Raw genomic sequence first — 25,581 nt, 5'->3', positions numbered from 1 at the left:
AGAATACTGGTATTTGGCGCACTGCATAAGCAGAGCTCGGCTTAGAGGAAAAGTACCTTTAGTAAGGTGTAAAATTAAAGGGGGAAAAGTAAACTCATTGGTAAAAGAAAATGGCACAAGAAGAATTAATTAAACGTAAAAAGAAGGAAGCAATGGAAGAAGAAACTTGGCATTCTCTTCTGGATAGAGGTGCCAAGTTCTCAAGATAAAACTGAGGTACTGTGCCATGAGCACAAGTGCCAGGAAAGTTCGTCAACTCTCTCGTAGGCTTACTTGGAGCTTCTGTGCTTTTGACCTCTCATCCATGGATTTCTCAGAGGTCTGTGTGTCAACTCCGGGTTTTGACTTGTGGAACCAAGTTCGAGGAGTTAGGGGACTGCCAGCTGTGATAATTAGAGCAGAGGCATTCCTTACAAGATCTAGCACCAGTCCTTGGAGCTCCCTAATTTCATTTGCCAGTTGAGGTGTGGCAGAACCCTGATTTAAGGATGTGGCTGCTGAGGACTGGGAAGGAGGAAGAGATCAGGGTGGATGTGAACAGCTCACAAGTTGCGATGACCAGCCCAGGCATGGGTTGCGAGGCCTCGCTCTTGGGTGAGCTTCCTCTGTGGTCATGGGAATCCGGGGAAGTTCCTAATGAAACTGAGTTGTCCTCTCTTACTGACACTGATAGCAGAGCAAAAAAGGTATCTCCAGGAAGGAGATGGGATTGACTCAACGGCCGAACTAGGCAGAGCCTGGTACTACACGGGCGTAGAGGTGGCCCGGGAAGTGGGTTAAAAGCAGGTTTGTGAGGCTTAGTCATGCCTAATGAATGATTGGAGGGGTTTGGACCCCTTGATTTCTTATGATAGAGGGGGACCAGAAATTGTGCCCATGGAGGGTGTCATTAACTCCAGGAATGTATCATCTTAACATGATTGATACACTCAATTTTGAAGAGGTTATGTCGATCAATTCTAGCTCCATAGGGGACTTTATCTTTCCTTATGAGAGAAATTTGGCCCACCAGAATTACATGGTAACACTCGCTCGTGATATCAAGTGTGGCAACTCTTGGAAGGAAAGTTAGGGTATGTTATTTCACTTTATGCTTCTGGGCAGTAATCTTGTAATTTGTTGTAGGGTCTGACGCTGTTGTTTATTACAATGATAATTGAAAAAAAAGATGTAGCCAAGAACCCATGTTCATTTTTAAAAATCTACTCAAGTACGAAACCAATTGTAATTTTGTTTTTCTGTGCTTCTCTGTCGTCTTTCTTTGGAGATACCTTAGTAAAAAGTTTATACATGAAGAGGAATGATTATACTAGTAGCCATGTAAAGTAAGACCTATTTACTTTTTATTTACTTCATTACTGAGAAAATTGGTTTGGTAGCAAATGCAGTTTTTACCTTTTGTTAAGCTTCTCGGTAAAGAAGAGGTTAATTGAAATGTGAAACATTAGTTGTAGGTTTATGTACATTTAAAATATCTGTAGGTTAAATGCTTAAGTTTGATTCCTGTAAATTATGATGAAAATGCAGTTTATCACTTGAGCCTCAGTTTACAGGCTTTTTTGCACATTTGCCAGTCCACAACCAGACCGCTAGATAAGACTTAACATAATTTGCAGATATTTAAGAATGTCAATAACTTGACTAGAAAACAATTTAGTGCTATCTCTTTATGTCAGTAAATAGGAAACAAATTAGTGTTATCGAAGAGATATATACTATTTTGGAACAAATTGGGTCAAACATTTAGGTGATAAAAATTGAAAAGTTTATTTAAAGTCATCTAGATGCCCAGAATCAAAACTACTGCTGCCTTGATTGTACAAAATTTTGAAATCGACATATTCATAGCACTTCTTTTTCTTAATCTTTTGTCATTTGCTCAAATGTGTACAATACTTTATAGTGGTAGTGAGAACATAGACTACAAATCAGAGATGCTAAAATTTTGGTCATGTTCTGTGGTATTTGCAGACAGATGTTATTGAGTGCTTAGACAATATCTGAATGCTGTAATATAGGGTGCCTCCCCTTTTTGTTTTGTCTTTTTATAGTTTGTTTTTTATATAAAAAAAAAAAAACTTTAATTCATCGCTCTTTTCATAAGTTAGCAAAACAGTTAGGGCAAAAAGTTTGTAGTTTATTGTCTGAGATAGTGAATATTGAATTTAATGCTCTTTTTATTTGTAACTGGTGGCATTTCTATGCACATCTACTCCTTCAGATTCAGGTTGTGAGTATTTTATGCAAATAGAATGCTTTATTGTGTATGTTATGCTATGAATACCTACCATACTTATTTTTTTTTACCTGATTCTAATATATTTGTGGGTTTTTTGGAATTGATTAATGATGATAAATGAATTTTGTTCAGTCTCACTAACACTAACTGATGACCCTTGGCATTTACATAAAGGCAGTCTTCGGTTATTGGTGAACTCGGTTTATGGTAAGCTGGTTTTATGGGACTTGTGTAGAGCCATAAAATCTATGATTTATGTTTTCATAACGCTTGAGTTCCGGTTATCGGAGCCTGAGTTATGGTGCCATACAATTACCTAACACAGGTGCCATTAACTGGATTTCGGTGCCATAAGCACCATAAATTGCCAAGTTTTGGTTAATGGTAGTTTTCGCTTAACGGTACCCTGCCGAGAATGGAACCCCCACTGATAACTGAGGACTGCCTGTATTCATCTTGTCACATTCTTGTTTATTGTGACAAAGGCAATAGCAGAATTCTGATATTTTTCATAATGTGTAGGCCAGTAGGAATGTTAGCATGCTGAAATTTCCTCACCTTAAGCATAAAAAAATTTGAGAAAGAACAGGAAATTTTTTCTGGAGGGAAAGCACTGTGAGAGGAAAACAAAAGCAGTTAGGGGATTCAGAAACAGATATAAAGGAAGCGTAAATTGTAGTGAAACAAGCAGTCGTGCAGGTATTTATCCAATTGAAATAAGTATGAAATGTTAAGGACCTCACAGTTTTTGGGTTATCCAAAATGGAATTTTGCAGTATTAGGAAAAAGAATTCAGACTAATTTGTGTCAATATATAAAACTAGAGAGGGGCCTAGGTATGAGAACATTATTATTAATTTTAAGAATTAGTGTGAGACCACTGGTCATATTCAGTTGTAAATGTGAAGTGAAAACTATTAGTAGGTAAACTCAATTCTAATTGTTAAGTAAGAAGATACCAAAAGGACAAGATGAATAAGTACAAACAGACAGAAGGAATATAATTTCTTGGAATATTTTTTAATACAAGTTCAAGAAACTGAGAACACAACAAGCATCAATAGAGTTTTTAGATTTCATTCTCAGTCACAGGAAAAGATTGGAAATGGGGGTGTCAGAAAGTAGATAAATTTGATTTAGAGAGAATATTTTCATTTCACAGAGAGTGATTTGGTGACACAGATAGAAGAGATATGGTTGGAAGTTATAAGCAAAAGAATCTTTGATAGGTAGACTGGGAAAATTGATGGGTGAAGTGGAAGGAAAAAGTAGTCAAGAAACCAGAAGCCAAAGAAACTCTTGAATACTGCATTTTTTTGCTTGGGTATCAAAAGGTTTATATACTTCCTTAAACAGGCCTTACATTACAAATATTGATGTAAAAATTTATTATATATTACACACACCATATAACTTCAGCTACCAAATTAGGATATAAGTATTATGCGCTGTTTCAAAGTATGTCAATAAAAATAGGAAATTGAAGATAATTAGCATTTCCAAGTACAGGCAGTCCCCGGGTTACGACGGGGGTTCCGTTCTTGAGGCGCGTCGTAAGCCGAAAATCGTCGTAAGCCGGAACGACACTTGGAAATATGCCTTAAACTAAGAAAAAGTTAGAGACCTTACCTGTGTGACATGCAAGTAGATTGCATGATGTGTAGTGTGGTTATTCCAATGGCAAAGGATGGTTCTTGAAGGTATAATTCTTTATTAAACTCTTGTGACACTAAAAAGCACAATGTACTACACTTAATCCTTAGGGTATACACTAAACACTGTCACTATATACATGCATTGCACACTTCGTAGTAGTACGTATGTATTTGTTAGATCCTGGAGTACACTAAAATCCCAGTCTGGTAGCTCTGGAAGGTAAAAGTATAACACAATTAGTACAAAATACTACACAAAGTCCTGAATACAATATGTAAATTATAGATATCAAGAGTAAAAGAGTTAATGTATGTTAATTAATTCCTTACTTTTTAGTTTATAATTCCTTACTTTGAGTTATATCAAGAGTAAAAAAGTTAATGTATGTTAATTAATTCCTTACTTTTAGTTTAAAGTTGTCCTGCTATGTAACCCTGGATGCACAAAGTCTTATGTGGCCCCATAGCCTACATCATTCAGGGGGTTCTGGAATGTACAAAAAATAATTAGTATGTCAGTAAGTACTCTATGCATAGTAAGTTACATACAGTAATATGCACCATACAGTGGTTTAATATCACATATATAACATGTATAAAACTTAGTTAATGTATGTTAATTAATTCCTTACCTTTAGTTTATATTTTACATTCATCGTAACCCTGGATGGACAAAGTCTTATGTGGCCCCATAGCCTACATCATTCAGGGGTTCTGGAATGTACAAAAAATAATTAGTATGTCAGTAAGTACTCTATGCATAGTAAGTTACATACAGTAATATGCACCATACAGTGGTTTAATATCACATATATAACATGTATAAAACTTAGTTAATGTATGTTAATTAATTCCTTACCTTTAGTTTATATTTTACATTCATCGTAACCCTGGATGGACAAAGTCTTATGTGGCCCCATAGCCTACATCATTCAGGGGGTTCTGGAATGTACAAAAGATAATTTTGTCAGTAAGTACTCTATGCATAGTAAGTTACATACAGTAATATGCACCATACAGTGGTTTAATATTGCATATTGTAAAAGATTGGTCTACACCCCCTGTTCAGCAGGGAGTGTACAGTATGTAATTCATGAGGGACCTTGATCACTTATCCCATGTGAGAGATCTTGGTCACTTTTTTTTAGTATGTATACATATAAAACTTACTTAATGTATGTTTACTACTATGTATAATTCCTTACCTTTAGTACAGTAGTACATAGTTTACAGTTGTCGTGCTATGTTATGTAGTAACCCTGGACAAAGTTTTATGTGGCCCCATAGCCTGCATCATGGAGGGGTCCTGGTTTTCTGGAATGTACCAAAAAAGTATCAAAGTTAAGTCATGTTATGTATGTTTAGTAAGTTACATACAGTAACCATACGTACAGTGGTTTATAAACATGTACTACATATGTACATAATCAAACTTGGTTGGAAATTCCTGTAAAAAAAAGTTATGTACGTATGTAATATGTACTACTGTAGTAAAAACCTTACTGTTCATACTTTGTTACATACATGTTACATGTGATACGTATACTTTCCTGAAGGGTTTTGTTTTTTTCCATCCAAAAATGGTGCTTCTACTTGTAGTTATCCCTTGATGACACTTGTAGTAACAACCTGGAGTTGTGTGAAAAATGTTGGTTCTGGAAGGAAAAAGTAACAAAATTAGTGTACAAAATATACACTACAGAAAGTTGTGAATGCAATATGTTAATTACTGTAGATATATCAAGAGTGTACTACTAAAAGAGTTAATGTATGTTAATTAATTCCTTACCTTTAGTTTATATTTTACATTCATCGTAACCCTGGATGGACAAAGTTTTATGTGGCCCCATAGCCTACATCATTCAGGGGTTCTGGAATGTACAAAAAATAATTAGTATGTTAGTAAGTACTCTATGCATAGTAAGTTACATACAGTAATATGCACCATACAGTGGTTTAATATCACATATAACATGTAGTATAAAACTTAATTTAGAAATTCCTTACATAACTTACCAACTTTTAGTGAGTCTCAAAGCTGTTACCTAGGTTGTGGGAGATGGAGGTGGAGGTGTAGAACATTCATGATAAGGATGCATTCCAAACCTAACTTCAGTGTGCTTTATCACAGATAACAGGCTAGGATGATGGGCAGTCTGGAATGAAGAATTAATATTAAAGGACAGTATGTAACCACTTAGGTGTACAAAATTTATTGTACGTATGCAAACATTAAACACAACTGAGAATTCCTTACCTCCAGCAAAATGAAGACATGTAGGCTATGTAGAGGTCTGGTTTATGTAAGTCACAGGTGCATGCCAGTCTGGAATGATAATGTAATAGTACATATGATTATAGTATGTATGTTACATACATAACATGGTTATTACATATGTAATAGTAAAACATTAATAATAAAAAAAAATGTCCTTACCAAATTCTAGTGGTTGGCTTGCTTACTGGTGGGATGGTCATATGGTACATGAGAGTGGTGGCTGGTGGGCTATGGAGTGGGATGGGCAGGTGCTTGGGAGTCTGGAATGATAAAAAATATATAAAATGATAGTTACTACTACTGTAACTACTGCACATGTTATTACTGTTTGACATATGTAGTGTGTAATACGTATGTTCAATATAAAAAATGAAGAATTCTTTTACCTGAAGGAATGGGAGAGGTGATACTACTCGTATCAACTGATTTGGGCTCTGGGGAGGTGATACTTGTATCAACTGATGAGGGAACATCTACATCTGGAAAGAATGATAGGGTACTAAATATATTATAAGGTGGATGTAATTGTAGCATATGTACACTTTTAATAAATTTCTATTAGCAATTTATAAAACATTTTATACAAATTTGTTAAGGATTCCTTACCTGATGTATAGGGCGAGGCATCAAAACCATGGAAAGGCTCAGGGTCATCTGGGTCACTGTCACTATCAAAGGGGTCTGAAATGGAAAAAAAAAAATAATAATAAGGTTATGCAACATCAAACACATTGTACCACTATGTAAGTTAGTGTACGTATGTATGTAGGGTGTAAACAATTTCCAACATGAAAATGAGAAAAATGAAATTGCTTACCTGATTGTACACGTGCAGGTGGGCGGGCTGATACAGAGGGTCCAGGTACAGGGGGACTGGAACTGTCACAGGTAGTACAGGGAGATCGGAACTGTCACAGGTAGTACAGGGAGATCTGGAACTGTCGCAGGTAGTACAGGGGGATCTGGAACTGTCACCACTTCTGCAATAAAATTACAAATGATGAAAATTAATGAAGTTACAATTTACTCTTACATTTAGTAGTTGTTACATTAAAAAATTAACACATTTTAATATGTACACTATGTAAACACATAAATTAGTAAAACAGTTCAGAATTCCTTACCAGGACTAGGAGTGGGAGGTGGTGGTACTGGAGACTTGTGAAAGAAAGTGTCAAGCCTGGACTGCACACTTCTCTTCGTCTGCTTCTCCTTCAGGGTCTCCTTGTAGAAAGTCACCAAATCCATGATTCCTCTCTTGATTTTGTCAAACCTAGAAACGTTAGGGTCTTCTGCCTCAAAGAAGCCAAGGCTCTCTCCAGATGAGTAAAACCCTCTGACAAGCCTTTCACAGTTAATGACCTGGGTTTTGGCTCTGGTGCCGCCTCCTCTTCCTCAATCATTTGTTGTTCAAGTTCTAGTAAGTCCTCTGCAGACAATTCCTCTCCATGGGAAGCCAGCAGCTCTGTTACATCATCAGGTTCAAGATCTAGTTGCAGCCTCTTGCTTAGCCCTACGATCTTCCTCGTCACAGTCTCGACGTCTTCTGCCTGGTCAAAGCCTTCAAAACTGTGCACAAACTGTGGACACAGTTTCCTCCAGGCCCCATTTAAAGTGGTCGTCTTCACCTCGTCCCAAGCACTTGCAATGTTCTTCACTGCATCTGCAATGTTGTAGCCCTTCCAGAATTGCTTCAGTGTCAACTCCTTGTTAGCTTCTATGGCCCTCAAAGCAAAACGTATGGTCCTTCTAAGGTAGTAAGCCTTGAAATTTGCTATTACTCCCTGGTCCATTGGCTGTATCAGCGATGTGGTATTGGGTGGGAGGTACACCACCTTCACATTAGGATGCATGTCGCTCAAATTTGAAGGGTGACCAGGGGCATTGTCCAGGACTAAGAGGGCCTTAAAAGGCAGACCCTTCGAAGTCAAATACCGCTCCACTGCTGGCACGAAATGGTCATTGAACCAATCTTCAAGACCATTATTAAGGTAACCCACGCCTTCTTGTTAGATTTTCCAAATCACAGGGAGTTGACTCTTGAAAATGCCCTTGAAAGCCCTGGGATTCTCGGCCAAATACACCAGCAAGGGCTTCAGTTTCAAATCACCACTTGCATTGGCCCAAACAGCAAAGTCAGTCGCTCCTTTCCAGCTTTATGGCCAGGTGCTGACTTCTCCTCCTTGGAAAGGTACGTTCGATTTGGCATTCTTTTCCAAAATAATCCAGTCTCATCCACATTAAAGACTTGGTCAGCCGTGTAACCACCATCCTTAATTATCTCAGCCAAACCACCTGGAAAACTTTCTGCTGCTTCGCTATCAGCACTAGCAGCTTCACCTTGCAGCTTCACATTATGCAAATTTGCACGAGCCTTAAAACGGTTAAACCAACCTCTACTCGCGGAAAATTCACCACCAGCACTGCCTTCGCCAAACTTTTTCACTACTGCCTCATGCAGCGCTCTAGCCTTCTCCTGGATCACACTTAAGCTCACCGGAACACGTCGCTGGTTCTGGTCCTCCAGCCAGATCATGAGCAATTTCTCCATTTCAACAATGCTCTGGCTACGTTGCTTCTCGTTTATCACCGTTGACTTTCATCGGTGCAGCATCCTTAACGTGCTTCAGAATACGTTCCTTATCCTTCACAATGGTTACCACCGTGGTCCTGCTCAAGCCTAAAGAACGGCCTATTTCGGTGTTAGTTTCTCCCTTCTCCGAACGCTTTATCACGTCATATTTGACCTCCATCGTGATGACCTTCCTCTTCTTGGATGAACTATCATCGAGGAAGTACTTTGGCGTTTAGGAGCCATTGTAAATTAGCGAAAATGGCAAGGAATTTCAGCAACGTCTCAGCACACAACCTAGTGGAATGCAGGCAGGCACGCGATTGAAGTGGCGTCCTTTCGTATTGTTACGCTTGGCGTCCTCGACCGTCCGAGGTCGTTGTTCGGTCAATTTACCATACAGTTTAATAGCGTAAATTAATTTATGCACCTCCGCTCAAAAACTAGTTCTGCATATGAGGTATCGTTAAAAAGCATAACAAAACGTCGTAACCTTGGAATTTGTGTTGTAATCTAACCAGAAACTTAGTTTTTTTAATTATGTACTGGAAACAAGCAATGATTTTTCATTATATTTGCGCTTTTGGACTGTTTTAAACTGCGCATCCCAAGCTAGTGTATTCATTCGCCCGCAAACTAGTTCCGCATATGCGGCGTTCAGTAAAAAAAATTCAAAAAATACGAAAAAAAAAAGTGTCAAAAATCATCATAACCTCAAAATTTTTTGTTGTAATGTAACCAAAAACATATTTTTATTATGTACTGTGCTAAACTATAAAGGATTTTTATCATAGCATGCGTTTTTTAAAAGCGTCGTTAACTCGGAGCGTCGGAAGCGTCAGCGTCGTAACCTCGGAACAAGCGTCGTAACCCAGGACGGAATTTCCATTGAATATTTAAGAAAAGCGTCGTAACCTCGGAACGTCGTAAGCCGGAACCGTCGTAACCCGGGGACCGCCTGTAATTATGTGGCTAGTTTCACTACCCATCAGCAGCTAGAATTGTGAAAATTCGTGTTGGTGCTGTTGTATTGGCTAGGTGACCATCCCCCATCTACCTGATCATCCATCTGGTAAGTAGAAGCCAGGGAAGCTGGAGCAGCTGGAAAAAAGAAACTAGGGAAATCTGCTAACAAATAGCAAAGTACAGGCTGTCCCCGGTTATTGGCGGGGGTTTCGTTCCCAGGGGTCACCGATAAGTGAAAACCACCACTAACCGAAACTCGGTGATTTATGGCGCCATAACTAGTTATCAGTGCCATAAGTGCCATCATGGCGTCTCTGTTAGGTATGTTATGGCGCCATAACTATTGGTGCCAATAACTGGAACTCTGCCCATTATGGTGCCATAAATCGTCAATTTTAATAAACCAGATCGCCGATAACCGTGTCCGCCAATAACCTGGGACTGCCTGTAAAGAACATGCTGTAGGAGGAGTTTTCTTTTCTACTTCCTCCTCGTCTTCTTCCAAAGAGACAGGAGGAAGTTTGAAGTCCTAAAGGTTGTGGAGGTGTGAACACAAGACTATCTGAAGAGAATTGATGCGCCGATGGGAGTTGTGGAGCTGATAGAGCAACCCGTGGCGGGGGCGGGAGACAGGTGCTAATGGAAGCCCTGGCATCAAAGGGAGCTCTTGCGGAGGAGTTCTTAAAGAAGTGTATACCATCCCCTTCATTCGAAACCCTCCCTTAGCCAGTTCTCCAGTAATTGTAACAGCATACTCTTGTCAACTCAGAGAAATTCTTGGCTCTTGCCCGAGAAGTAACTTCCTTGTTAGAAAAAGAGGGCTATAGAAGTAGTAGAGGATCCCCACTCCTGGCAATTTTACAACCAACTTTTCGTAGTCCGCAAGGCCTCGGGGGCTGGAGACCTTGTTCATGTCAAAGACCAAGTTCAAAATGGAAACTAATTGGTTAGTATTGTCTTGAATCCGTGAAGGAGACTGGATGATCTCGATCGTTATGGAAGATGTTTACTTCCATATCCCTATTCACCAAGACCAGAAAATTCTTGAGATTCGTTTTCTAGAACAAAATTGACCAATTCAGAGCTCTGTGCTTCAGCCTGCACACAGCTCACCAGGTGTTTACCCATGTGTGCCCCTGTTGCAAAGTGGCTACACCTAGTAGGTGTGAAGATTTCTCTCTAACTCAACCACTGGCTTGTTTTCTCTCACACAAAGTTGAAATGTAAAGAGAACCTTCAGAAAACCCTTGCTTTAGCCCAAGATCTGGGTCTTCAATTGAATTTAAGAAAAAAATCTATTAGTCCCATGTCAAGAGGTAGTATATTTGGGGATGAGGATCAACTCTAGCTTTTTGATTTTCCTCTCCCCCAAAAGGATTGACTCATGCCCCAGAAGATAGAGAAGTTTCTCCCCTTCAGTCTTGTTTGGCGAAGGATTGGATGAGCATTCTCGGGACACTCATCTGTTGAACAATTCGTGACTGGGGTGGTTGCACATTGCAAAACCTGCAATTTGTCATCAGAAGAAGCACACAGATTAGGAGGACCTTACTTGGTGGAATTCAAGACTAAGACTTTATCGGAAGGGAAATTTCTTTCCTCTGTACCTCTGACCAAGTATTTTATTCAGATGCCTCAGACCTAGGTTGGGGAGCTCTCCTGGGAGACAGGGAAATCTCAGGAGTTTGGAATGCAGAACAAAATCTGAACAAAAGAGGTGGCACATGAATTTAAAGGAATTGGTAGCCATCCACTGGGGACTAAAAGCCTTCTCAACAGAGATCTGCAACAAAAGTACACTAACACCCCAAACTTGCACAGGGTAAAGTTCCAGACCTCCTTGTGCAAGGGGAATTTTTGCCTAATTTTGGCATGGTCTCTAAAAATGCTAATAAATGAATGCTTCTGGAGTTTGAATACCAAATATGACCCTAATCATGCTCCCTAAGTATTAAGCTAACTTTTAAATGAAATTAAACTTGCTGTAATTTCATTTAAAAGTTCGCTTAATACATTACCCTTTTAAAGAAATAAATGCTTGGTAAAAATATAGGTGTGTAAAGATTACTTATGCACAACCACCGTACAAGTATTTCTTGTCTTTCCCCCTTCTGACTGACTGATCTATTTTTAGAAGTCTTGTCAACCACTTAAGAAATTATTTATTCTGTCTCTCTTTGTTGTGAGATTCCTTTTCATGAACAAACAGTGCCTTTTAAGAGAGAGAGAGAGAGAGAGAATGTTCTTACATAAAAGTGAAATGGGAAAGGTTATTTCTGAGAATTAGGTCCCCCGATTATACAAATATGATCAGCAGGAGAATCATAAATAATACTGTATAACTCACCTAGGATCATGCAGTATTGATGAAAATTGTTATTTTCCCAGGGCATATGAACATTGATTATTAGAATTTTAGAGTTCCTTACTGTCACTTGAAGCCCCAGCAATCTGTCACTCCTATAGTTCATCACATTTATCATCTTGCCTACGATTTGTGCCACAGGAGAGAAAGGCCCCCTTTTGGGCGACCGGCTAAGATTTGATCTGTAACTTGCATCAATGAGGTCTAGAAGGCTGTGAAGTCCTCATGTATTGAATCGCAGATGACAAGGTCATGTGGCCAGAGGAGCATTTCTTGCAATGCAATGATGCCTTGGAAGTTTTTGTAGAACATGTTTAGGAGAGGAATGTTCTTCTTGAGGCCAAAAATATTCCAAGAGATTACGTATATCTAATGCATCCATGACTACTCACGAAGATGGGAGATGAAAGTGCTAATCATTTGGGTGAATGGGGGGTTAGCCAGGGGGTGTGGGCAGCCACTCTCCATTGGAGGTTGGCTGCCACTTGCGGTGGAAGTGACCCTGCCTGGGGTGTCAGTAAGTTCCCCTGGGGGTTGGGGTTGGTCCTGGATTATGTTATATCTTGAGACTTTTATATTAGGTATGAAATTCTCACCTTTTATGAACATCGAGGTGTTGAAATGGGCAGGTAAGCCTGTAAGCCACTTTGTTTACTTTTGCTTGCGTCAGAACCTGTAAGAAACTTGACTCTCCACTATAGCGTCTAGCGTCACCGATTGACGCAGATTGTGAATTGCTATGTGACATCTCTTCTCAGGTTTCGGGCAAGGTGAAACACGAATGTTAGGCTCCGGTCCAGCAGTCAAATGAGAGGCTCTTCTCTTCTTTCTGCTTGTTTGTGTCTGCCAGCTGCCAGACCCCTCGTGCTCACTCTCGTCCACATTCACGATGGGGGCCGGGGAAGGGGGTATATGGCCGGGGTATTCACGACGGCCAGGGAACGTCACTGAAGGTCTATCTTCCACCGGAGGCACTGGGGATGGAGAGAAAGTTGGGAGTCCAACGGTCCCCTCAGAACGGTCTATAGGTGATGGGGGCACTTCGACCGAGAGAGAGAGGCCAGTTGACACCTGGGTAGGTATGGGCATTACGGCTTCATGTCGCACCCACACTACTTCTGTGTTGCTGGGAGGCAAGGAAATAGTGGATGCCGAATTCAAAGATGTCTGGTGGCTTGCTGTATGATTGTCTAATGATTCCTTCACTCCTTTGATTGCATCCCAGATCTGTGTGAGATTGTTATTTGTTTCCAGTTTTAAGCTTGTCTAGAGATTCCTGTGATCCTTTGATCACGTCCCAGATTCTTGAGAATTTATCATTATTTCCTTAATTTTTTCCAATTATTTCTGAGAGGGATTTTGCTGTATGGGAGGCATTTTCTGTCTGGTGGTATACCGCAGGTATGCTCGGGTCAACAGGCCCCTTTGGAGGCATATTGTAAGGGTCATCGGCAGTGGCGATTCTAGGGGGGGGGCCATGGGGGGCAGATGCCCTCCCAGATTTTGGCCATACCCCTGGTTTGCCCCCCCACTTCTTTAATGAAATATTATATATAAAATTAATCATTATTGAATAAAACAATAGCTACTATAACTAGTCACACAAAATTAGGCTGAGTACCCTCAAGAACGTGATGCAATGTTGTGTTTTGCTTGTAGGCACTTAATTTGCATCACCTTCTTATGGCAATGCAGACGATGCATTTATAAAGAGTGGCGTTAGACGATGGAAAAAGGCACAAGGAAACGATTGGGCCTTTGCAAAGCACCTGAGCTCATATATCCACAAATCCTCCAATACTGCATGGATTGACTACCAACACAATAAAACTGATAAAACATCCATTAAACAGAGTATAAGTGAGGCCTGTCAGAAGAAAGTACGTGAAAATCGTCATTACATAAAAACTCTTGGTGAGATTATACTCCTGACAGTAACAGAAAATATAGCACAAAGAGGTCACAGAGAAGGTGGCGATGAACAAAATCCAGGAAATATCGGTAAACTTTTTAGATACATTGCCGAACATGATCCTGCTATAGCTGAACGTGTCAAAAGTGGTCCATAAAAATGAGAAGTACACCAATTCTGCAATACAAAATGAGATGATTGATACATTTGCATCAATTGTGAGGGAAGAGATAGCTGAAAACATAAAATCTTGCCATTACTTTTCTGTTCAAGCCGTTGAAGCCAAGGATGTGAGCAAAACAGCAATTAGCACTAGTACGATTTTATGATGAAATCTCACACTGTATTCAGGAATGTTTTATTTCATTCACTCTCATGTCTTCATTGGATGCTGCCTATATCAAAGACATAATACTGAAAGCTAGAAAAATTAGGCTTAGATTATAAATCTTCTCTTGTTGGCTTGAGATTTGATGGAGCATCATTCATGAGTGGAGGAATTAGTGGCGTTAGAAACGTATAAAAGAGAAAGCACCCTTTGCTTAAGTTCAGTGTTATGGTCACAAGCTCAATTTGGTTTTCTCAAGTGTTGCAAAGAATGTACCACAAGCATCTGAATTTTTCAGTCTTCTTGAAGAATGCTAGTAATGCAGTGGTTCATGAGAAGTTCCTTTCTATACAGCGTGAAATGTTTCCTGAAGAACAAATTTGAGAACTTCAACATCTCTGATACTCGCTGGTAGGTGGTGCTTTATTATGTCTGGAATGTATTGTAAGAATTTTGAAGAAGACTGCTGCAGACGATACTGGAGCTCGAGCTGTATCTGCTAGAGGTTTACTTGCTCAGATGGATGCAGAATTTGTTTGTTTATTGCAGTTTTTCTCTGAAATTCTGGGAAAAATAAATAAAGTATCAAAGCAGCTGCAGGACAAACAGGCAGACCTTGGAAAAGCAGCTAAACTTATTTCTTGCCTTCGTGAAGATTTAGCTGATGTAAGAAACTCCAAGTTAATTGAGAATTACTTTAATAGGGTTGACGAACTCTGTACAAAATTTGACATTTCACCAACAGTGACAAGAAAACATTCAAGAAAACCTCGACAGCTCCGTGATTTTATCATGCTGGAAACAACTGGCCAGACAGTTGTGGAGCAAAGTCATGCACAACACGTCACAATCTTGTATGAAATACTAGACTTTAAATAGTGAATTAGATCGTCGTTTTTCCAAAGATTCATGTGCAATCTTCTCTGGCATTTCAGCTCTCTGTCCTGCCGGACAAACGTTCTTACATGAGGATGACTTGAAGTCATTTGCTTTATCATATTCAGTTAATCAAAGTGATTTAAAACACGAGCTACCTTTAGTTAAGAAATTGCTCCAGAAAGAACCTCAGCCACCTATATCATTAGTAGAGTTTTTGTCATTATTCATCCATATAAATCTGCCTTTGATTGCTTATACAGGTTACTATTGATATCTGTAACACTTCCTGCTACTAGCGCTTCTTGTGAAAGAAGTTTTTCCAAAATGAAAATAGTAAATACATATCTTAGAAATTCAATAACTATACTCTGTTTTTTTCCATCTGTCCATCCGCCTGTGGTGTTTTCGCATGGTAACACTGCGTCCCGGGCTTTAAATAATTACGCTATATGTAAGTTTTAGGTAATTAAAAGGATTTCTGGGTGTACATTTGCAACTGAAAAGTGTTTTAATAATTTACTGTATGTTAATTACACCGTTAATATTTGAAATAGGATATTATCATCATTGTTGAATGTAAGAATCTTAAGCCCGGGACGCAGTGTTACCATACGCAAACACCACAGGCGATGGACAGATGGAAAAAAACAGAGTATAGTGAGAGACTAAGTAATACTGCATTATTATCAATTGAAAGTAAACAGGCTTAGAGTATTGACTTAGATAGTTTTGTAGATGAGTTTGACAGCCGACATGATAATCACAGAGTCAAACTGTTCAAAACATTTTGAGAATTGTCTCGACATGGTCCATATCTGTTTTGTGTTCAAGTATGTATTATAAAAACTTACCATTCTTTAATAATTGCATATTGTTATGAATTGTATAGTTTTGATTGTCGGAACATTTTGAGAATTTTCATGATAAGCCTTATCTGTCTGTTCATTTCATTAACCCTCTTACACCGGAGCGGTAAATAAAAAATTGTCTCCCGTATGCCGGAGGGGTTTCGGAGTGAGCGCGGAAGCGGAAAAAATATTTTTTTCAAAAAATCTCAGCGCGCTTAGTTTTCAAGATTAAGAGTTCATTTTTGGCTCCTTTTTTTGTCATTGCCTGAAGTTTAGTATGCAACCATCAGATTTTTGTTGCCTGAAGTTTAGTATGCAACAATCAGAAATGAAAAAAAATTATCATTATCATATATAAATAATGCGATATATGATAGCGCAAAAATGAAATTTCATACATTCAACTTACCTGTCAGATATATACATAGCTATAGACTCCGTCGTTCCCGACAGAATTTCAAATTTCGCGGCACTCGCTACAGGTAGGTCAGGTGATCTACCGCCCTGCTCTGGGTGGCAGGACTAGGAACTATTCCCGTTTTCTAATCAGATTCTCTCTGTCGCCGGCGGTATCAACATTGTTGTTACTTCCTCCTGACTAGAATTCGTTTTTCGCAAGCTTTTGATCATCTCTCGCTGATATTTGGTGACGTACTTGGATCGTTGTTTGGCATTTCTCGCTATCGTGGACTGTTTTTTGGACTTGGTTTTTGGAATTCTTGAATATGTCTGACTAGTGTTAGTTTCAGAGTGTGTGTGAATGAGGGCTGTAAGGTGAGGATTCCGAAAGCTTCGGTAGATCCTCACACTACTTTAGTGGGTGTAGAATGGCTGAATGCTCGATTGAGAATACGTGTGACGAGTGTGAGAAATTGAGTGCACAAGAGTGGAAGAATCTAACTTCTTACTTGAAGAAGTTAGAGAAAGATAGAGAGAGGAAGGCGGCTTATAAAACCCGCAGAATGTCTGCTTCTCATGATTTGCTATCTAGTTCTGTACCTTCTTCCGCTGATAATCATGACAATTCTGTTTCAGCCCGTTCACAAATTGCTAATCCCTCTAGTTCTGCTTCGGAAATAGCAGAACTTAGAGCTTCCCTTCAGAAAATGCAAGAAAAAGTCGCAGCATTGGAAGGTAAGGAAAGTGAATGTGGTTTCGCTAGTGATGTTAGTGTCCCCAGTGTAGTGGAGGGGGCGTCTGGTCGTCTCTGCGACGCTCCCAGGCCTAGACCTCTTCCAAGCTCCCTGGCCCGGAGGAGAAGGAATGTCGAAAGCCGTACGGGGGTTGTTGTGGAGAATCCCCAACGATCAGGCGTCCCTTCGGCAGAATCGAGCATATCAAATAATGCCAAGGACCGCTATAGGAAAAGCGTCCTTCGAGAGTGCTTTTCTTCGTCTAGTTCGCCTTCTCCGAGAAGAGGATGGAAGGAGTCGAAACTTTCCCGTCCGCTGAAGAGGAATATGAAAGAGCATGAACTCAATTCGAGTCCCGAGCGCTTCTCTGAAGAAGGAGCGCCTTCGGTAATAAAGAAGGCGAGAATACATTCAGACTCTGGGTCTGGAAGGGATCCTAGAGCGCCTTCCAGATCTCCCTCTCCTGATTCGAAAGACTCCTCAACCAGGAGAATACTAATGAATATGCAAGAGCAATTAGCCTCGTTAGTAGGAACTCTTTATAAGGAGCCTACTCGGAAGAAGGATGATAGGCTTCCTATTAAAAGATCTAAATACCGATCTCCTGTCGGGCGCGACGCACCCTTCAGGGGAGTTGTCGCACAAGCGGCCATCTCTGGGGGGAGCAATGCGTTAGACAGGAGAGAAGTAAGAAAGGAAGTTACTCCTGTCAAGAGTAGGGCGCCAACCAGGAGCCAGGCTCCGAGTAGGCGCAAAGAGCCAGTACAACATTCAAGATCTTCAATCAAGCGCCAAGAGTTAGCGGAAGAGGAAGATCCTGTTAGGAGTAGAGCGCTTGTGAGACGGAAAGCGCCTACCGGAATCAATACTCCTACTAAACATCAGGCGCATTCTAAGGATCAGGAGTATTTGGAACGACGTGCTCCTACCAGGCGCCAGGAGTCATCGGGCCTAGATACTCCTCCCAGGCGCCAGGAGTATTCTGAACTTAATAATCCTCCCAGGCGCCCAGGAGTATTCCCCCGAAGCTTATACTCCTCCCAGGTCGCCAGGAGTACTCTGGACTTAATACTCCTCCCAGGCGCCAGGAGTATTCCGAATGCTTATACTCCTCCAGGCGCCAGGAGTATTCGGAACTTAATACTCCTCCCACGCGCCAGGAGTATTCTGAACAAGATGCGCCTACTAGAAGCCAGGAGTATTCGAGGCGCTCTGCGCCTGCCAAGCGCCAGGAGTATTCCAAACACGTTACTCCTCCCAGGCGAGATACTCCTGCTGTACACCAGGCGCATTCCTCGTATGAAGAGCCTGACACTCGTAAGAGAGTAAGAGAAGAGTCAGAAGAAAGAAGGGTGAGCCTTCTCCTTCCGAGCCTATCAACCCAGAAGATGCCTCGGAGGACGAAATGAAGGAAGGATCTTCTAATTATAAAGTTCTTTCGTCCCTTCTATTGGAGGAATATGGAGACTCTTTGACGCCAGCTTGCTCCACCCCCTTCTCCACGCTCTGTTTTCGAGCACGAAAACACACAAGTCTTCCTCCTTCCTTAAAATGAAGCCTGCTATTTCTATGAGGAGGGCTCTTCAATCTCTTGACTCCTGGTTCAAGAAGAAGAAGGAGTTAGGAAGGACGGTCTTTTGTATGCCTCCCGCTAAACTTACAGGGAGGAGAGGCATTTGGTACGAAACGGGAGAGAATATGGGATTGTCTCTGTCCGTTTCAGCTGAATCAGACTTCTCGAGTTTGGTGGATTCGTCGAGAAGGCACGCTTTGAATGCAGCGAAGGTAACATGGGGGCTTTCGGAAACGGACCACCTCCTCAAGGGACTTTTTCACACTTTAGAAGTTTTTAACTTCTTAGATTGGTCCCTTGGGGTTCTGGCCAAGAAATCGCAGGAAAAGGAACAACTCGACCCAGAAACCCTAAATAGCATCCTCGCCTGCATTGATAAGGCGGTTCAGGATGGATCGGCTGAGGTATGCTCCCTCTTTGGTGCAGGAGTTTTAAAGAAGAGGGCGGTTCACAGTGCTTTCCTCACGAAGGCCGTCTCTCCTTCGCAGAGAGCCGCCTTATTGTTTGCGCCTCTCTCTGAACACCTTTTTCCCTCGCAGTTGGTGAAGGATATCGCGCATTCTCTCACTGAAAAGGCCACCCAGGATCTCCTTAGACAATCCTCAAGGAAGAATAGGCCTGTGGCTAGTGAGGAAAAGAAAGTGACTCGCCCAGCTCAGCAGCAGCCCTTTCGAGGAGGTCTTCCAACTAGATCGATCGCCAGAAGGAAGTCAACCGAAAAGAGGGGCAGGTCTTCCTTCCCGTCCCTTTTAAGAAGGGAAGTGAGAATTCTGTCCTCCAGACACCCGTAGGAGCCAGGTTACATTCGTTTGCGAAAGCCTGGGAAGACATAGGAGCGAATCCTTGGACGATGTCGATTATCAAGAAGGGGTATCGCATCCCATTCAAGGACATTCCTCCCTTGACAACATCACCGAGGGAATTGTCCGCCAGATACAGGGACCCTGTTCTGATGGATACTCTTCGTCGGATGGTGGAACAGATGTGGGACAAAAGAGCAATAGAGCTAGTGCTGGATTGCAACTCCCCGGGGTTTTACAATCGCTTGTTTCTTGTAGCAAAAGCCTCGGGGGGATGGAGACCGTACTGGACGTAAGTGCGCTGAACAAATTCGGCGAAACAACAGAAGTTCAGCATGGAAACGTATGCTTCAGTCCTTGCAGCACTGCGGCAAGGGGATTGGATGGCGTCCCTAGACCTTCGGACGCATACTTCCACATCCCGATCCACCATTCGTCGAGGAAGTACCTTCGATTTATGTTCGAAGGAAGTAATCTAGCAGTTCAGGGCCCTGTGTTTCGGCCTGTCCACGGCTCCTCAAGTCTTCACAGACGTGATGAAAAATGTAGCAAGACACTTACATTTGAAAGGGATAAACGTCTCCTGTACCTGGACGAACTGGCTCATCAGAGCCAGGTCTCAAAAGCAGTGTTTTGGAGGACCTGTCAACAACACTGGAATTGACAAAATCATTGGGATTGATCGTGAACCTCGAGAAGTCTCAGATGATCCCCAGCCAGAACGTGGTTTATCTGGGGATTCAGATGGATTCTCGGGGTTTTCGAGTTTTTCCATCTCAAGAGAGAATAAAGAAAGGCTGTGCCACAGTATCGAACTTTCTAGGGAAAGAGCGCACTTCAGCGAGGGAATGGCTGAGCCTTCTGGGAACCCTTTCCTCGCTCGAACAGTTCTTTCTCCTAGGAAGATTACATCTTCGACCGCTTCAGTTTCTTCCTAAGAATGAAGTTGGATTGTTGGAAGACAGTCAGCTCTCGGACACGTTTCCAATCTCGGAAGAAATAAAACATCATTTGAAGTGGTGGTTGATTCCATTAAAGGAAAACAAAGGAGTGTCCCTGCAAGTACGGAACCCAAGCCTGACATTGTTTTCAGACGCCTCGGAGTCGGGCTGGGGGGCAACATTGGGATCCAAAGAAGTGTCAGGCACCTGGTCAGCAGAACAGGTGTCATGGCACATAAATTGCAAAGAGCTCTTAGCAATTCACCTGGCGCTAAAGAGCTTCGAACACTAGTCAGAGGCAAAGTCGTACAGATAAATTCAGACATACGACAGCCCTGGTCTTATATCAAGAACAAGGAGGGACGCACTCTTTTGCTCTGTACGAGCTGGCAAGAGATCTACTGATTTGGGCGAACCAAAGGAAGGTAGTTCTTCTAACAAGGTTTGTCCAAGGGGAGAGGAATGTGAGAGCGGACAGATTGAGCAGGAGGTTCCAGGTCCTTCCCACAGAATGGACACTCCACTCAGAAGTCTGTCAGAGCCTTTGGCTCCTTTGGGGGAAGCCTCAAATAGATCTTTTCGCCACATTCCTCTCCAAGAGGATAGAAACATTTTGTGCCCTGGTGGAAGATCCCCGGGCTTATGCAACAGACGCCTTTCTCCTGGACTGGTCCAAGGGATAGACGTTTACGCTTTTCCCCCGTTCAAGATACTGGGGAAGTAGTCAGAAAATTCGTGGCATCCGAAGGAACCAAGATGACTCTGATTGCTCCGTATTGGCCAGCTCAAATTTGGTTCACAGAGGTGATGGAATGGACGGTGGACTTCCCCAGATCTCTTCCAAACAGAATAGATCTGCTCAAACAACCCCACTTCGAGAGGTACCATCAAATCTACCCGCTCTTGCTCTGACTGCCTTTCGACTATCGAAAGACTTGTCAGAGCGAGAGGGTTTTCTCACCAGGCAGCAAACGCAATTGCTAGAGCCCGCAGATCATCTACTAGGCGAGTGTACCAATCGAAGTGGGAAGTTTTCAGAACTGGTGCAGGTCGAAGAAGCTGTCCTCTTCCAGTACCTCTGTGACCGAAATTGCGGATTTCCTTCTGTTTCTTAGACAAAAGTCGCATCTCTCGGTACCGACCATTAAGGGGTACAGGAGTATGCTTTCAGCAGTCTTTAGAAACAGGGGATTAGATCTAACGAATGATAAGGATTTGCATGACCTCATTCGTTCCTTCGAAACATCAAAATCACTTGAACCTAAGGTTCCGAGCTGGAACTTAGATGTGGTTCTTAAATTTTTATCATCAGACGAATTCGAACCACTTCACACTGCTTCGTTTCGTAACATCACTAGAAAGTGTTTGTTTCTGATGTCTCTGGCAACGGCAAAGAGAGTCAGTGAGTTGCACGCCCTTGAATCAAGAGTTGGCTTCAAAGGAGACTCTGCAATTTGTTCATTTCAGTCCCTTTTTCTTGCCAAGAATGAAAACCCTTCGAATCCCTGGCCCAGGAGCTTCGAAGTGAAAGGACTTTCTAGTTTGGTGGGCAGAGAGGCAGAAAGATCCCTTTGCCCAGTTAGAGCTCTAAAATTTTATTTGGACAAGAAGAAGCAGTTGGGGGGTTCGCAAAAAGGTCTTTGGTGCTCAGTGAAAGACCCCAAGAGAGCAATGTCCAAGAACGCCTTAGCCTTCTTTGTTAGAAGTGTTATTACAGAAGCTCATAAGAATTGTCCAGATGATTCTTTTAATCTTTTAAGAGTGAGAGCCCACGAAGTTAGGGCAATCGCAACCTCTGTGGCGTTCCAAAGAAATATGTCACTCAAGAACATTTTGGACGCAACTTATTGGAGATGCAACTCCGTGTTTGCATCACATTATTTAAAGACGTGCGAGTTACGTATGATAAATGTTTTTTTCGTTAGGTCCGTTTGTGTCAGCACAGACGGTTCTGGGTAAAGGAGAAAGCACCAATCCTTAAATTGTGTACGTAACCCTCTTGTCGGATGTGTTCTCGTGTTTTCGGTGTATGGGAGTGTCAGTTGTCGCACAAGCGGCCTTCACTTCGCTTCATTTGAAAATCGAGTGACATCTGACTATTAGAGGGGTACAAAAATTTTTTTATTTTTGTATGTATGAGTTTCGAGTTTGTGGTTGTTTGCTAAGAGTTTGGGGATAACTCTAAGCAATCTTAGAACTAACACGGGTTTAGGATCGGGTGATCGGGATTGGTTGTGCTCCTTAAATAAATGCGTGTTGTCATATAAGCGGATGTGCTCCATTGACAAACGCCAGTTAGGTTCTGTCGAGTAAGTGGAAGAGACCCCATCGACAGATCCACAAGAACTCTTGGCCACAGATCACTATCTCGCTAAGGCTCTTGAGATGAAGCAGACTCCTGGGCAGTAGCCACGAAGTCTTCCATCTAAGAAGGGAGGAACTAAGGTTTATTTATACCTACAACATATGTTGTTTACCTGTCTAGTCAGTTAGTTAGCTGTCTCTTGCCCTCCACCAAAGGGTGTCAATCAGCTATGTATATATCTGACGGTAAGTTGAATATATGAAAATGACATTGTTATGATACAATAAAGTTTCATACATACTTACCTGGCAGATATATACAATTGAGACCCCACCCGGCCTCCCGCAGGAGACAGGTGGAAGAGAGAATCTGATTAGAAAACGGGAATAGTTCTAGTCCTGCCACCCAGAGCAGGGCGGTAGTCACCTGACCTACCTGTAGCGAGTGCCGCGAAATTTGAAATTCTGTCGGGAACGACGGAGTCTATAGCTATGTATATATCTGCCAGGTAAGTATGTATTGAAAACTTTATTGTATCATAACAATGTCATTTTCATATATAATTGTATTCAATCGCGCTGTGCGCAAAACGGTTAAAGGTAACAAGTTACTTTTTTTTCGTTGTAATGTACACTAAATTGCGATCATTTTGGTATATAACACATTGTAAAACTATAAAAGCAACACAGAAAATATTATCACAAAATAATGCATGAATTCGTAACGCGCAGACATAAACAAATATTTTTTTCAAAAATTCACCATAAATCTAAATATTGTCCTAAAGACTTCCAATTTCTTTCAAAATGAAGACAAATGATTGAATATTACTATACTGTAAGAGTATTAGCTTACAATTGCAGTTTTCGACCATATCTGACGAGTTAAAGTTGACCGAATGTCGAATTTTTTTATATATATATTTTTTACATGCAATTATTTCGGAAATAAGAAAAGCTACAACCTTCAAATATTTTCCGTTTTATTCTACATGGAATTTGTGCACATTTTCATATATAAACTCTATGAAATGCCTAATATGAAACGGAGCAAATATTCCGAGAATGGTACGTACGCATTTCGGAGATTTGTGGCGGAGAATCCGCGCGTGGAGGAAGGAAAGATTTTTTTTTTAAATTCACCTTAAATCTAAATATTTTGCTAGAGACTTCGAATTTGTTTCAAGATGAAGATAAATGACTGAATATTACTAGACTGTAAGAGTTTTAGCTTACAATTGCGTTTTTTGACCATTTCGGTAGAGTCAAAGTTGACCGAACGTGGTTTTTTTTCTATTTATCGTGATTTATATGCAAATATTCCAAAAATGAGAAAAGCTACAACCTTCAATTATTTTTTGTTGTATTCTACATGAAATTGCGCACATTTTCATATATAAAACTTTATGTAACGGCTAATTTAAAATGGTGCAAACATTACCACAATCGCATGTATGATTTTTTCGGAAGAGTTACCACGCGGACGTAAAGAAAATGTTATTTTTTTCATAAATTCACCATAAATCGAAATATTGTGCTAGAGACTTCCAATTTGTTGCAAAGTGAAGGTAAAAGCTTGAATATTACTAGAATATAAGCGTTTTAGCTTACAATTGCGTTTTTCGACCATTTCGGTAGAGTCAAAGTTGACCGAAGGTTGAAATTTTGGCAATTATCGTTATTTATATGAAAATATCTCAAAACTGATAAAAGCTACCAACCTGGTTGTTTTTTAGTTGTATTGTGCATGAAATTGCGCACAGTTTCCATATATCAAAACTTATATAAAGTTAATTTTATAATGGTGCAAACATTACCACAATCGCATGTATGATCTTTTTTTCGGAAGAGTTACCGCGGCGGACGTAAGGAAAAAAGTTTTTTCATAATTCAACCACCGAAATTTCCCCCCCCCCCCCCCGAAATGTTGTGCTAGACTTCCAATTAGTTGCAAAATTAAGGTAAATGATTGAATATTACTAGAATATAAGCGTTTTAGCTTACAATTGCGTTTTTCGACCATTTCGGTAGAGTCAAAGTTGACCGAAGGTTGAAATTTTGGCACTTATCGTTATTTATATGAAAATATCTCAAAACTGATAAAAGCTACAATCATGAGTATTTTATTGTTGTGTTCTACATAAAAATGCGCACATTTTCATATATAATACTTCATGTAACGGCTAATTTACAATGGTACAAAAGTTATGTCAAAGTGACAAAATAATTTCCGAGATGTGTCAGATACTTTTTAGTGCTGCAAGAAAGAAATTCGCGCTTGCGCGCCTGCGTAACGATTGTAAACAAAACAACACCTTGATCCGTGAACTCCCAGCATCCCCCAAGGCGCGTGATTCAAAAGTTTTAGGCTGGTAGGCCTATATGTATTTTTCCGCGAATTTAAAAAAAAACTTTTGTAAGTCGACGTAAAATACGTCCAGTCGGCACACGGGAGACAAAAATGTTGACGTAAAATACGTCCAGTCGGCGTAAGAGGGTTAATTAATACTTTTCCTTACTTTGTTCAACTGTGCATTATACTTGTAATTCTTTAATGATTGCATATTGTCTGGGATTGTATATAGTTATGAACATCAAACCAGCATTTTCAGAATGGTCATGACATGGTCCATATCTGTCTGTTCATGTAATTAATTAATACCTTTCTTTAAGTTGTACAAATGTGTTACACAAATTTAACATTCTTTAATAATTTGCATATTGGTTTGAATCGTATATAGTTTTGAATGTCAACCTGAACCTTTTCAGAATTGTCATGACATGCCCC

At 40.8% G+C, this 25,581-nt stretch overlaps 1 protein-coding gene and 2 long non-coding RNA genes across 8 annotated transcripts in view; 1 reads left to right on the top strand and 2 right to left on the bottom strand.

Moving 5' to 3' along the window:
* The window catches only part of LOC135201650 (cullin-1-like), a 238,130-nt gene that overhangs the window by 61,077 nt on the left and 151,472 nt on the right, over nucleotides 1-25,581 (top strand). The gene's annotated exons all lie outside the window — the stretch shown is intronic.
* Nucleotides 3,750-5,265, bottom strand: LOC135201653 (uncharacterized). Of its 2 annotated transcripts, XR_010311573.1 has the most exons (4): nucleotides 5,100-5,265; nucleotides 4,754-4,836; nucleotides 4,299-4,381; nucleotides 3,750-4,107 (listed from the first exon to the last, which is right to left on the bottom strand). It is a non-coding gene; the product is annotated as an uncharacterized LOC135201653 (long non-coding RNA). The 2 variants fall into 2 exon arrangements; XR_010311574.1 differs by lacking the exons at nucleotides 4,754-4,836; nucleotides 5,100-5,265 and adding an exon at nucleotides 4,527-4,604.
* LOC135201652 (uncharacterized) lies at nucleotides 6,395-7,045 on the bottom strand. Its single transcript, XR_010311572.1, has 4 exons — nucleotides 6,990-7,045; nucleotides 6,779-6,853; nucleotides 6,559-6,651; nucleotides 6,395-6,432 (listed from the first exon to the last, which is right to left on the bottom strand). It is a non-coding gene; the product is annotated as an uncharacterized LOC135201652 (long non-coding RNA).

Source organism: Macrobrachium nipponense, chromosome 28, assembly GCF_015104395.2.
Source record: "Macrobrachium nipponense isolate FS-2020 chromosome 28, ASM1510439v2, whole genome shotgun sequence".
Lineage (NCBI taxonomy): Eukaryota > Metazoa > Arthropoda > Malacostraca > Decapoda > Palaemonidae > Macrobrachium > Macrobrachium nipponense.
Note: the sequence above shows the minus strand (reverse complement) of the source record. Positions and strands in the feature narration are given on the sequence as shown.